We start from the raw sequence: 15,854 nt of genomic DNA on the forward strand, positions 1-15,854 counted from the left end.
CCTGTTTTACAACCTACACTGAAAATACCAGGTTGGCGGTGATGTGTTGGCAAATGTGCCAACACCTTGTAGATAGAGGAGGCCGAAATGCACGCTATCTAACGCAGACGGGCGTGAATTCTGGAACAGGATAAGTAGTGAATGGTAGCAAGAAAAGTATGCAGCTCCTCGAATACTTAACTTTTATTCCTTGTGTGAATACAGCATTCTTGATGAGACATTTCATACGATTACTATCAAACTATGTAAGGCTAATGGCGCCTTGCTAGGTCGTAACCATGGACTTAGCTGAAGGCTATTCTAACGGTCTCTCGGCAAATGAGAGAAAGGCTTCGTCAGTGTAGTCGCTAGCAAAGTCGCCGTACAACTGGGGCGAGTGCTATTCCGTATCTCGAGACCTGCCTTGTGGTGGCGCTCGGTCTGCGATCACACAGTGGCGACACGCGGGTCTGACATGTACTAAATGGACCGCGGCCGATTTAAGCTACCACCTAGCAAGTGTGGTGTCTGGCGGTGACACCACATTCCTCCCCCGCAAATCGGCGAACGGTCGTGTTATAAGGCTTCCGCCCGCCGTGGGGAGGACCGCATGTTGACGTATGCCATGAGGTGGGGAGCCTAACAACAGGCGAGGCTGTGCCACGCGCACCCGGCCATTCGGTCCGAGGGGAGCTAGGAAACGCCTGAAAACCTAGTTCAGGGTGCACGTCAACATGCGGTGTATGCGCCCGTAAAGAGACAGGAGGGGCCGAAGTGTCGACCTCCATTGCGTCGGGGTATCCGACGCGAGATGACGTCACGTGTCCGGAGCGGGCAGGAGTTCCATGGCGGAGGACGGCTGGTCACGGGAAGCGATTGGCGGCGCGTGACCCAGGGAAGCGCTTGGCGGCTGCAGCGAAGCGTCCAATACGGGCGGCGCCGGCGGGAGAACAGGCGGCGGCGGCGGCGGCGGCGGCGGCTGCGGCGGCGCGTCGCCATGGGGCAAAATGGAAGGCATCGTCGGTAACACCTGGGGATGAGGCGAGCCAGTAGATGGGTCCCCAGGGCGCTGACTGGACGGCACCGTCGCTGAAAGCAGACGGGGAGCGGCAGAACCCGTGCGACGACAGAGGCGCAGCTGATTGAGATGCCGACGCACCTCACCAGAGGCCCCCAAAACCAAATAAATCGCGCGGCCGAGGCAGCGAAGAATGCGCCCTGCGATCCAACGCCGTGAACCTCGATAGTTGCGATAAAATACAACGTCGCCTGGAGCAAAAGCAGGAGTCTGCCGCTGCACAGGAACCCGATGCGGCGGATGCAGCAAAGACATCAAGGTTCGATGAGGGCGATTGTGGAGCAACTCAGCCGGCGAGCGACCATCTCGGGGCTGAGAGCGATACGATGACAAAAAGAGCAACAACGCGTCCTCCCGAGAATGCGACTCTTTCAACTTCAACATTTGTGACTTGAAAGTCCGGACCAATCGTTCAGCGGCACCTTTTGACTGAGGCGAAAACGGCGCGGATGTCAGATGTTGAATACCATTGGCCTGGCAGAATGAATGAATTTCTGCGGACATGAATTGTGGGCCATTGTCGGAAACAATAGTCTGCGGAAGACCTTCAATGCAAAAGATAGCAGACAACGCTTGGATGGTGGCGGAGGACGTCGTGGAAGACATCCGGACAACAAAAGGAAAAGTACTGAAGGCATCTACCAGAACCAACCATCGAGCATTCCAGAATGGACCAGCAAAATCGATGTGCAAGCGTTGCCAAGGGGAAGTGGCTTTTGGCCATGCAAAGACTTTCCGCGGCGGTGCGGATTGTTGTTCGGCACACGCCATGCAAGAAGAATACATTTTCGCAATCGCAGCATCGATTCCGAACCAAGTACAGTGCTGACGAGCAAGTTGTTTCGTTCGCACTATACCCCAATGTCCTTGGTGAAGAATCCGTAAAACAGAGGACTGTAACGAACGTGGAACCACGACTCTGGACTGATCATTATCAGAACGCAACAACAAAACACCACGTCGAAAAAAAAGTCTCTCCTTGTGAGCAAAAAATCGGCGAACCAACGGATCCTCGATCCGAGACTTTGACAAAGGCCATTGCGTAGCAACAAAACGCAAAACGGTAGCAAGGACAGGGTCAGCAGCTGTGGCTGTAGCTACACGACGAAAATCAATCGGAAACGATTCGACCACTTGATCGGTTTCCGAATCAATGAACATGCAAGCAAGTTGGGAAGAATCGAATGCTTTATCCTCAGCAACAGGCAAACGGGACAACGCATCGGCGTTTCCGTGCTTAGCAGTGGACCGATACAAGATATCATAGCGGTACTGCGAGAGGAAAATAGACTAGCGAATGAATTTCTACGCTGTACGCGTAGGTACAGGCTTGTGCGGATGAAAAAGCGACGTCAAAGGCTTGTGGTCTGTGATGATGGTAAAGTGACGACCATACAAGAAATCATGGAACTTAGTAACACCAAATACGAGAGCCAAAGCTTCTTTCTCTATCTGTGAATAATTTCTTTGCGCAGACGAGAGCAATTTGGACGCAAAGGCAATAGGGCGATCATGCGACCCATCTTTGTGCGCAAGCACAGCACCGATCCCGAAATCCGATGCATCTACCATCAACAAAAGGGGTTTCTGGAGATCGAATGGCGTAAGGCAAGTATTTGAAAGCAACGCCGATTTCAACTGGCGAAAGGCGCGTTCGCATTCCGTCGTCCAGATAAACGGAACACCTGTACGGCGTAAGCGATGAAGCGGAGCTGAAACGGAAAAGGCATTGTGCACATTCACTCACACCTCGTGATGCTAAATCGTGTAATGTTCTTGCGACCTCAACACGCAATGCGTGAGGAACATTGCGCGCTCTGAAAAATTTCGGTTGCGCGTTTACTTTCAGTTCCAAATGTGCTTCATAGTTCTTAGCGCAACCAAGGCCCGGTGCAAAAATGTCTGCAAATTCTTCATACAGACGAGAAACACTGTCTGAAGGCACAGTCTGGTTCACTGATAGGACCTGATTTACTATAGACATGTTAAACAATTGAAATAAACCTAAGCCAAACAAGTTCACTGCAGTAGAAGAACGAAGAACGTAAAATGACACAAGTTTTGTTTGTCCCTTGTATGTTGCAAGAAGGCTGCACTGTCCTAACACAGGGATCTGCTGTCCTGAATAACTTTTTAACTGAACATTTGCGGCACGCAACAGAGGTTTGCCCAGTTGTTTGTACGTGTCGTGATTGAGCAATGAAACTGCAGCTCCGGTATCGAGCTGGAATGGTATGACCTTGCCATTAAAGTCCAAATCTACAAAAAGTTTATTGTCCTGCTGACGACAAGAGCGACTGTCTTGTACAATTTTAACTGATACAGGTAGAGCATCACTTGCTAATTGACGTGATTTCCGGCGACGTCGACGCACAGTATTTGTGGGACGAACACAGTCACTGTTAGAGACAGTGGCACTGGACGAAGTGGAATTAACTACATGAATGTCCATGGGTGAAGGTTCACGAGCCTGAGTGTCCTTGGTTCGATTCCGGAGCGAAGCAAAGGGCCTGGAATGATTAAGAGTGTCTGATCTGAGCTTTTTCTGGCAAACACTTTGAACATGTCCTTTCTTATTACAGAAAAAGCAAATAGCTTGGCGGGACGGGCAATTCTCACGCGAATGTCTAGTTGCACACCGCGGGCATGATTTCAATGCATTTGGATGCTGGCGCGGGACACGTGGTTGTGCGGACGTGTGCGAAGGCTGTTTACAGTTCCTTGCAGCGCGCCCGGCGGGCCGGTTAATGCGACACACAGCTGGCGAAGTTTCAAAAGATTCCTGAGCACAGTCAAGTGTGTCTTGCCTATCCAATATGTCTATCACTTGTTGAAGGGAGGGATTAACTAGTTTCAAAATCTGTTCCCGTATGCGAACATCAGAAACGTTCTGTGCAATTGCATCACGCACCATAGTATCTGAATAAGGAAGGCCACAGTCACATTCAAACGCACAATCTCTAGTAAGGCCTTGCAAAGGTGCAACCCACTCCCGATTAGTTTGACCGGCCGTACGTTTTGTACGAAAGAAAGTATACCTTTTTGCAACTACATTAACTGTTTCTTTGAAATAGGCGTCCAATGCCGACAAAATTCCTTCGTAGGACAGAGTTGCTACATCGCGTCGGGGAAACAATTTCACTATCACACGGTACGTTTGCACGCCGACACAAGACAATAAGTGAGGCTGCCGCTCATTACCTTGAATTCTGTAGGCGGCGAGATGAAATCCAAACTGGCGTGACCACTCCGTCCAGGATTCCACGTCTGGGTCGTAGGGCCTAAAAGGCGGTGCAACTGCGAGTTGTGGCTGCAGTAGCGGTGAAGCGGCGGCTGCCGCATCGGTTTGAATGGCACGTTGACCCTGGACGAGCTGTCCAAGGGCATCCAATAACGCCTGCGTCTGCTGATTCTGCAAGCGATAAAATTCGGAGAGTACATCTGGCGAAGCCATGACACAAGTAAATGGAAGCAATTAGAAAGAACACGTTTCCCTCGTCGCCAATGATGTGTTGGCAAATGTGCCAACACCTTGTAGATAGAGGAGGCCGAAATGCACGCTATCTAACGCAGACGGGCGTGAATTCTGGAACAGGATAAGTAGTGAATGGTAGCAAGAAAAGTATGCAGCTCCTCGAATACTTAACTTTTATTCCTTGTGTGAATACAGCATTCTTGATGAGACATTTCATACGATTACTATCAAACTATGTAAGGCTAATGGCGCCTTGCTAGGTCGTAACCATGGACTTAGCTGAAGGCTATTCTAAGGGTCTCTCGGCAAATGAGAGAAAGGCTTCGTCAGTGTAGTCGCTAGCAAAGTCGCCGTACAACTGGGGCGAGTGCTATTCCGTATCTCGAGACCTGCCTTGTGGTGGCGCTCGGTCTGCGATCACACAGTGGCGACACGCGGGTCTGACATGTACTAAATGGACCGCGGCCGATTTAAGCTACCACCTAGCAAGTGTGGTGTCTGGCGGTGACACCACAGGCGGGAGCTGGGAATTGGTACCAAGTCCAATCGTGAAGTTTACGACGCCGAGGTAATGTAGGGTTAATTAGCGCAGCTTCATTTTCCGAGGCAATAATGAAGACTTTGTTACTGCCCCTCACTGTTGGGTCGCCGTATAACAGAGCCGGCTGAGCTGCAAGTGGGGACGACGGATGTCACATGCCACGCCAGTCCGCAAAACATGTGCCCACCGAAGTTTCTGCCGCCTGGGCCGTTTCAGACGCAGAGTAGACATTAAACAAAACATTTCCGGGTAACGAAATGCGCTAAGCATTTTTAACTCGAGGCAACTGAATTCGAAACGTTAAAGTTATCATGTTAGCTAACGTTTTCAAACTGCAGCCGTTACCTGTAGTTACGTTTTTCTTGCAGCGTAACAGGGCCTCTTGTGTGAGTAGTTGGTAGCACAGCCTAAGCGCACAGTAATTATCACAGTAGGATGTTCTGCGATCCTATCCGTGATCTGCTCAAGTGGCCACTCTGATCAACTTTACACTTAAATGCGGCGCTGAATCGTGCGATACCACTGATGAATGCGAGCACTTATGTGGGTTGCATACTTGTAGGGGTAGTGACAGCCGAATCCAAGTCGACGGTAAGCTACGACGTTCATCAGTGACATCATGATGCCTCTCCCCTCTCCATCCATTTCTCTTTCCCGCCAGTCACTCTTTGATATTTTAGCATATTGTTAAAATGAAACAGCCAATCATTACAATTGCCCAAAAATGGTGCCTCGTTTTACGATATACAGTACTTCCATACGGAAAAGGATATGTAAGCTTCACTTGTATGTAAAATGATCCTATGAGCAAAAAGGTATGCAAGATTCACTTGCACTGCAAAAAAACTTATGTGAACACCCACCCAACAACGAGAACAACAAAACCAACAACATCCACCAATTTTCAGGCAGTAGTAATCCCAAGACAACGCATTCACCTTTTCCAGAAGCATGAAGCCTCTATGATCCTGTGCAGATAAGCTCAGCTCAGCTGGTGTGTTTCACAGTAGAAAATACATGGTGCTTTGATTGAATTATATACTGCACAGTATGTTGTTCACTTCTGAATCCAACACCTGGCATTTTGTTAAATCATTAACAAAATACTGTTTTACAGTCTTTTTTCTTCGTGTTATCCATCCTCACTCGGTCTGGAGTGCACACATTTTTGCTTGTAGACTGACGAGTCCGGTGATAGGTTCACTATTCAATTTATCTTTCATTAATTAAACCCCTCTTGTACACTGGTAAACAGTCGCATTTGGAGTTTTAATATGATAGATTAATCTATTAATTTGTGTGACAGGTTTTCGAGGGCTTTGGTGGAATCTTGTTTAGTATATAGCCATACTGAAAGCCTTTAAGAATGATATTCGAAATATCCAAAATTGCCATCGCAACTACAGTGGATTTATTGAAGACCACATTAAGCCTATTGAACCTAATAGTAGCTTAATTTTTCTCAAGAGCAACTCTCCTTTAGAAATTGAATTTTGCTGTCAATGCAGCAGCTCCGTATCTACAATCCCAGGATGACACCAGTTTCATGTTTCATCATTCGCAGACTTTGCATGGTTTTTCCAAACAATTATTCACTGGCTAGATAAAACTTCTCTTGTAATCATTGATCTCAGTTTATGGCTTCTTCAAAGCTTCTCTAAATGACTAAATCTGTGAGTCTTTTGAACAAATTTATGTTGCAAACATTATTTCAGATTTCTGTAATAGATAAGGTTTTCGTATCACGTAACGTCGAAAATAATTTCTTTGTGTCTTACTATTGGATGGTGGTGGTATTCTTTTTTGATATAAGGGCAAACTGGAACGAAAATCTTGAATACCATCAGGATAATCGATGTCTACATCTGAAGTGTACCCTATGTCAGAACCCTCTGATATATTCTCCTCTCTGGAGGAAGCAAGACAGATACTGGAAGACACTTTAACATTGCCTAGCTGTACGAGCTATTCACATCAAGGTATACAATGCAAGAAACATATTGCGTAAAAGCATTTATGTAATTTAAGATTCTTCAGTTTTGTCACCATAACTGGTCAAGAATCTTGTTGGCAACAATCTGTCTCCATGAACAATAGGTAATACCATATCCAGTGCCGCTTCCAACATATTGTAGATGGGCAGTATCGGTAATAATTTGAAATTGTGCATTAAGCGTAATACAAGTCACTTCACTTCAGGCAGGGCGGTTACCTTCATAGTCTCTGATGTTATTGAATTTAGCAGATGTTGAAATTCAGGGTAAGTAAGAAACACTAAATTTTTTGTTTCCTCCAAAGAATTCCTGCTCCGAGGAACAGGCCGCCAAAGATGACACGGCGAACACTATTTTGAAGATGCGAATTTCAGAAATTTTTTTAAAATACTCTACCTCTGTAACAGTTCTAGATATTTTGATAGAGTTTTTTCATTTGAAAGATAATTGCTTTATGATTACAACGGTATTCTCCATTTGGACATATCTGTCGAAGTTCTTTTACTGTCGCTTTTTGAATTTAACAATTTACAGAAAATTTTTTTTCAACAAAGCGAATCCAGAAGAATTAGATTTTTTCTGTTGATTAGTACCATATAGTACTGTATTCTCTTTAAAGGAGAGCATCTACTTTTAAGTTGTACAGGTTTCATTTTTAAAAAATCATGTAACTTTCAAGGGTGATCTGTGTCTTCACTGAAGTTGGTTATTACTAATTTCTTTGTTACAATGTTTAAAAATTTCTTTTCAGTTTCATTGTCGCAGAAATTTCTTACACTTCGTTGTAGTTTGTCAGTTTCTTTGTCGTGGTAGTTAATTGCAGGTTTCTGTATTGTAACTGTTCAGTGCTAATTTGTTTACTGAAGAGGTTTCTAAGAAATCTGAGACCATCCAGCGAGTTCTGGGTTTTCGTGAGGAATTTGCCAGTTGACAGTTGCAGTGTCTTTTGTGAAACGAACTGTTTGAAATGTCTTCTGACTCGGCCGAGTGCTGACTATTTGCATATCCACAAAAGAGGGAAATATAAGAGAGAGGAAAAAAAAAAACATGACTGTATTTACGTTGGGAATAAGTCTTGTCATTTGAAGACTGTTTCAAAGTGAAAATGTTTCCAGTGACGACACATTGTGTGTTCTATATGTTTTGACATAACAACAACAATGATGATAGTATCTGAACAAGGTGAAGCCTCCCATGGCGTAGATAATTCAGATTTTGCATATATAGAGGAAGAACTAAATACCCTGAATCAGTCAACTACAGAGGTAGATGTTAAGAAACCATGGACAGTGAAGTCGAGTCATAAGCTCTATGTATCAAGGAAGCGCAGAGAAATTACTAAAGCTATGGATGAATACACTACAGCAAAACTGATCACACTCTTCAAAGTGGAAATTCATCTTCAGAAGAAAATGAACCAAAGCACTCTAGCACCTCTTGTAGGAATTTTTCACAAATATCAATTCAGCTGTTCAATGCTGTGCATTCTACAATGAAAAGGCGCAAGTTTTAACTATTATTCCAGAGACATTTTCATAGAAAACAGTTTTGAACCATGTTCCACCAGTATCAAAGTACATGGTAGACAAATCAAGAAATGTGAGGTCTGTGAAAGGAGTCTTTGGAAGACCAGATCCCTATTATGGTCATCCTGTAGAAGCAGCTCAAGTTCAAATAGTGCAGTCACTTTATCTGGAAGATAAATGGGGCTGTTCTCTCCAGAGTGCCAACAAAAAAAAGACACTATAATTGTAATAGTTGAAAGTCAAAAAGCTGTGAAAGTGAAGAGGTACATGACTCGCAGTATTAAAGAAACCTTTACAATTTACAAGAGCAACTATACAACTTCACATATTGGAAGATCAAAATTTTATGCACTACGACCTAAGTGAGTAGTTCCACACCCACCTAGAGATGTCTGTTTACGTAATGCGCGAATTTTGAACTTTGTGTGGTAACTTTGAAGAACTTACTGGATCACCTGACATATGACACCTCGATTGGGCGTGTGAAGTAAATTAGTAGTCTGTGACGGAAAGCAACAGATTTGTTTGTTTCAAGAATGTGGTGACTGCCCTGGAAAGGGAGGACAGTATTTACAAACACTTAGCCTGGAAGATGTTTAGTGTTTCACCATGATTTTGCCGAGAACTGGCCTGTAATTCTCCCACAAGAAGTAAGAAGGTATCATTGGAGTAATGACCAGGTTTCAATTCTTACAGGAGTGACATATTTTGAAAACAGTTATAAGTGATGATACAGGAAATGACCAAGCACATGCTTTGCTAGCAAGGCAGAAAATTCTTCAACTGCAAACAGAGGCAGAGAAAATCATTATTTCTGATTGTGTTCCTAGTCACTTTAAAAATAGTTACCAGTTATTTGAATGAAGTCTCTTGTGTCAACTGACTGGTCATACAGGGCTACTGGTCATGGGAAGGGGTCTTGTGATTGTGTAGGTGCTCTGTTTTGATGCACCACGCTACAAAACAATCTTTCCAGACCAAATACAACTGCGATTCAGAATGCTGAGGATTTTACGAGGGTCGCGAAATCGTACACATCCATAGCCCTCAGTCTTTTGTTAAAAGAGGAAATCGAAGAATTCGGTGAGCAGCATGAAGAATGATTCGAACAAACTACTCCTCTGAAAGGAAATCAGAAGAAACATTTTTGGACTCAAAGTGATGGGCGAACTCATACTGTATGCACTTTAAAGAGCAAGAAAGAAGAAACTTCGTTCGTTCAGCCACCACCTCAGAAACAGCAGGATAATATTCCGATTCATTACCTGAGAAGGGGAATGTTTGAAACGTGTGTGTATGACTGACTAGTGAACTGCAGAGATTACAGACACCTGTTATGAGTAAAACGAAATTGTGAACTTCATGCTACCAAATGGACCAGCTGCCCGAAACAGGTTACCAGCTGAAAGATTGCAACAACGCCATCAGTGCTCACTTCCTGTTCACGATGTTTTGAAGCTTGTAAGTACTCCAGTTCCTATTGGTTCAAGAGGAAGGCAATCACTCTATATCAAAGGAAGATCCTGAAGCAGTAGAACACGTTCTAAGTTCATTGACTGGCTAAGTTCAGTACAAAACAGAGTGCACAGCGGTATAAATTGAAACCTTTAGACCTTACACATACATTTTGGAATTATTTAAAATGCTTGAAAAATGAGTCTCTTACTCATCTTTCAAAGCTAAAAATATGTTAAATAAGGCTAGGTTTTGATTTTTATGAGCCTGTTATATGATAATGTGGTAATAAAACAGGTTTCATGTATGGCAAAAACTTCAGTTGTTTATAAAACCTGTTCAACCTAAAAGTGGAAGCTCTCCTTTTCAAGGAGTGTAGAAAGATATGGTACTAATCAACAGGAAAAAAAATAAAAATTTTAAGGACTGGCATATTTGAAAAAAAATTTCCGTAAATTATAAAAAAGTTGAGAAAGGTATAGCAAAAGAACATTGGCAGGTAAAACCAAATGGAGGATTTATTTACAATTATAAAGCAATTAAAAAAACCAACAAAATATCTAGAACTGTTCCAGAGATACAGTATTTTAAATTTTATTCCAAATTTCGCATCTTCAAAATGGTATGTGCAGTGCCATCTTCGGAGGCCTGTATCTATGAGCAGTTTTTTTTTTTTTTGAGTAAACAAAAAATACGTCTTCCTTACTTAGTTCCTCATTTTAACATATACTAAATTTAATAAAATAAGAGTCTATGAAGGTAAGATTTTTTCCTAGCCTGCCTGAATTGATATGGAGTATTAGTAATTTTCAGCAGAGCATCCCATGGTAAGCCAGGTGAAACGATGTAATGAACATGACCAAGTTTGTATGCTTTATGGCACAGACCACAAAAGTTTTCAAACAAATCTGCAACGAGTAACATACAAATTACCAAATAAAAATCGAAACAGTCTCGACGTGTTTAACAACACTACGTTTCACACACTATGAAGTCTTTGTTACTCACCTTTTGTTATTTTTCCGGTTCATAAACTTCTGAACTCTTCAGTTAAGGGTAAATAAACCTCCAGTAAACAATTTATTGCTTACATACCCTAACAGAAAAATTCCCTTCCGATTAAACTGAACTCTGAATCACCAGGACAATATGACATCTAATTTCATGCATTATGCCCTCTTTCAGGGCGACCATGCCAAAATATTTAGCATATCAATAACTCAGAGTTTACATTTCTGTGTCTTTCTCGGTGCAATACTGCAATACTCTTCGGTAACATCTGCCATTGGGCCGGCCGGTGTGGCCGAGTGGTTCTAGGAGCTCCAATCTGGAACCGCGCGACCGCTACGGTCGCAGGTACGAATCCTGCTTCGGCCATGGATGTGTGTGATGTCCTTAGGTTAGTTAGGTTTAAGTAGTTCCAAATTGTAGGGGACTGATGACGTCAGATGTGAAGTCCCATAGTGCTCAGAGCCATTTAGCATCTGCCATTGATCATGCATGTTTGTGATCAAGAAATGGCGATACGCAAATGGTTAGATTGTGGAATACGGCTGGCACTGTGTAGTGAGGTGTGTAGTTCATGTTGCAGCTGGCATGTACTGCACCTCAATAGGCACCAGTCAGATGACATTGGTCTCTGTGTTTAACACTTTCTTCTATGAAATGTTCCCAGCTTGTATGGCATACCTCTACTGAGCAAAATGCTAATTCTTCTGGACTTACTTCCATCCTATTTTGTAATAAAAACTCACTGACGTTCTTAGCGATTTCATAGAGATGTTTAGCGAACCGTTTCACGTAATCACTGCCTCCATAAAGTTTAAATTTAGAATATCCCTCATCATAGCTATTTTTATATAGAAAGCTATGTTGAGTGGTATATGCAGATGTACCTGATCGGAATACGAAGCAGGCCACTGCAAGTAGTAACTCGTAACACAGATTCTGTATCAGCATTAACTTCAACTGGCAGCTTCAGCTTGTTGCTAAACTTAGTGGATTTTACGAATTTGTTCTTGCCACTAGATAAAACACTTAACTGATTTAAAATGTGCCGTCAAAGTCATGTGCATCAAATTTTTCCTTGGAACGGAAATGTTCGCATACTTCAACTTAATTGTGAGAATCAGTACTATTAATATGTGCTGGACTTTAAATAATTTTTATGCACTAGAAATTGTATGTATCTGAATTAGCAACCTGCCACATTAATAATCCACAACGGTTTCTGGACAGTGCTCTGTGGTACACAATGGTACAGCCAAAAATTCTCACCTCCTGTCTCGTATTTAGCCGTCCATTGATAATCAGAATATTAGATGCCACAGACATTTACACATCTTCATTCTGCTTTTCAAAAATGTGAACGTATTTCAGCTCTGTAAAAGATGACATGTTTTTTAAAGTTTAATTTCTTTGCATGTAGTAAATATATCTGGACATGTTCCGCACGCTTATTTACAGTGTATATACCTACCAGAAGCTGCAATAAAATATATGTCTTATTTCTGGTACCTTTCTACAGGCTGTACATTTGTTGAGTCGCGTTATTCCTTCCAATGTAGCATTTCCAGCAAATCCAAAATCATGCGAGATACTTCTCACGAGATACAGGCTAACCCAGAAAGCATAAGCATGTAAGAATTGTTGAACCTGATCATGGTGGCTCTTTATACCACAACTACAAACAGTTTTTCATTGTTGTTACTAACAGTTTGTGACGCTGTTTTAGTTTACGTTCGTAGACGTTGGTTAGTATGGAAAAGTGGACACGCAAATCTACAGATAGGTTTTTCCTTTTTGTGGAAGAAAGATGGCTTAAATATAGCTTAAATTTGCCAAATCCTCGATCTTTGACTAGGGTGAGTCTACCCATTTTGCTTCGTCAGAAAATAGGCGTTTGCTTTATATATTTCTGCCTCGTGTATTCCGTCAATTTATATCAGTCAATTTATATCAGTCAATTTATATCAGTCAATTTATATCAGTCAATTTATATCAGTCAATTTATATCAGTCAATTTATTAAGTAGGGACGACATGGAAAGAGAGCAGTAATTTTTACCAGATGGTCAGTGAAAGCTTTAGTGGTTGGATGTTTGGTTTCGGAATTAGTGATTGTAATAAAATTTAGTTCAAATGGGAGGATCAGATATAGAGAAGCATCTTTCGTTCTCAACGTCGAAAATGAGTGGGACTGGCTGAAAGACACGTAATGTTATTGAGAAAATATTAGGACTTGTGTCATTGCTTGTTTAACAAAGAGATGCCATGACCATGTTATTTGAAACTGAAACAATGACAAAATAATTTGAAGGAATCTGATTTTGTAATCTCCGAGTTAAACGTTCGAGAAGATGAGGCTCTTAAATATTTTGACTGTGTAATTTGCACTAACATATTGACCATTCCTGATGGCCAAATGCATTTCTTTGCTACCGGCGTATGGCGACAGTCCCACAAGCTATCTAAAGCCCTAATGAGAAGCATGGATAACTATTCAACACAGTGACGACTAAGGGTAGGTAAACTATTGGACTGATTGAATTAACTTAAAAATGTTTTACAATATTTACATAAATGTTATACATTACAAAACTGTTACCGCACCTGCCTTTGTGGCAGCGAGGAAGACGTAAAACAATAATTCATTTATTTATTTATTTAAACAAAATACATCACATTCACTGGGATTACATGCGACATCTTCCGGAGGACGAAAACCGAATTTCGGAAACTTTTTTTCACTGTCGCGTTTACAGATATTTTGAGGAAGAATAAAATGGAAGATGTCGAGCAAGTGCCTCAGACATGTTATGCAATTTAGATACGGATTAAAAGCAGATGATGGTGAAGCTGTAGGGAAATGACAGCTCATAATTGTAGCACTTCTGAAATGCCTCTGCAACATCCGCTTCACTGGTTGTGCAACACGCGGAGAAGCGCCATCTTCAGTAACAATGGTGCTACCCACACATCCACGCTGTTGAAGGGGTGGAGTAAGGATGTTGCTCAGAAGACTCATAGCGTACAGTTAACAGGTCCCGCAGGACTACCTCCTCCAGAAGAATACGGCCCTACAATAAGCGAAGCCGTCTACCCGCACCAGTCACCTTTGCAGAATTAACTGCTACCAATTGATTTGTGTGCGTATTTCCCGTTGCCACTTTTCTGTAGTTCTGCGTACTGACGTGTTCTTGCAGATGGAAATGGCTTCAGCTATCCACAGAATGTTTCATGCCATTCATTGTCCACTTCAATGAGAGCAAGAAATTCCAGAGCGGACGTTTGTCTTGCTGACATGTCAACAGGAAGCAACTTCTCAACATGGGTGATTTTGTGTGGATAGCTACTCAGGATGTTTCGTACCATTTTATGTGCCGTGCCTGCAGACATGTCCAACGTTTGAGCAATTCCCAGTGCACTGGACGTCTGCACAACACCACCCAACCCCTCCTGCAGTGCTGTGGTCACATCTTCGACGGAGGTCGAATTAACTGCTTTCCTCCCTCTGCTACATCGCACTTCAAAGGAACTTGTGTTTTCAAGTTCTGTAATCGTTTTCTCCAGACCATTAGCAGACATCGGACCAGTGCCTTTTTCGCACCCGGAACTTCTGCAGAGTGACATGCGCAGTCACCGATCTTGTAACTGATCTTTACCAGCAGCGCTGGATCTTTGATGGACACAGCCATGCTGGGCTTCACGGACGCAAAATGAGCTACAACCGTGTGCCGCGCATCTGTTGGTGTGCCTTTTCTGACGCTTATAGAGCCATCTATTGGTCACATTTTCTTTAATTTCTTTTTGTTTCATGAAGTTTCCCCCTGCGTCAATAGCACATTGTCCGTATTCGACGGCATTGTGAACAGTGGTGCTCTTTCTACAGAGTTTTGAAACTGTAGTTTTACTTACAGACATCCCGTACTGCCACCTGGCAGTGTACTATTAGCAGGCGCGTTCGAAGAGGTGTCACAAATGTAATAATGCAGACAGGTTCTGCTATATTTATAGTGAACTGAATTTGCTTTCGAAAAATTATCAATAATGCCTTTCCTATATATTTCCTATATAATATGATGTCTGGGACAAAAAATGGGTAATGCACGTTTTCTGTTGTAGGGCGGACCGGGGCAGGTTGGGCCACTTTTTCAATTTTTTTTCCACCTGTTTTATATGTATCCGTTGATCTTTTTATGCGGAAACGTTGGTACGTTGTTTCACCATCTCTAAAACTACTTATTTAAGGCTTCTCACTGTCTATTCATAAAAAAAATATTTATTACAGTGATATAACCTGAGTCGACCTACCCCACACTCGGGGCAAGTTGGCCCATATGATTTTGTCTAATTTAGTTACGACATTAGTTATTCAACTGAAACTATATTAATTTAATAGTTTATTTTAGTACAAGTTCCTACAACTTTATGACAAGGACTTCAAGCATGAATTGTGTTATCGAAGTTATAACAAGACTACGATAGAAAAGAATGTCCACAATTTTTATCAGCCTTCATCTCAACGCCCGATAGGATCTTCACCGTTCAAAGTTTCATTAGAAACGGCCTTTCACGACATTTTTAATACACAACAAATGTGCCCAACTCTTACAACCAATGCATCGAATCCATTTCTCATTTGGATTGCTGTGAGAAAAATTGCTGAAGACGTTTAAGCCACTAAGCATCTTCACCTCCATATTCATCATCTTAAGGAATCTCCTCAGGAGTGCGTACTTCTTTTTTGCGTGTTGTTTGAGGAGATTTAGTTTGACTAAGGCGCTTTTTTATTTACTTTTTTTATT

Source organism: Schistocerca serialis, chromosome 1, assembly GCF_023864345.2.
Source record: "Schistocerca serialis cubense isolate TAMUIC-IGC-003099 chromosome 1, iqSchSeri2.2, whole genome shotgun sequence".
NCBI classification, from domain to species: domain Eukaryota; kingdom Metazoa; phylum Arthropoda; class Insecta; order Orthoptera; family Acrididae; genus Schistocerca; species Schistocerca serialis.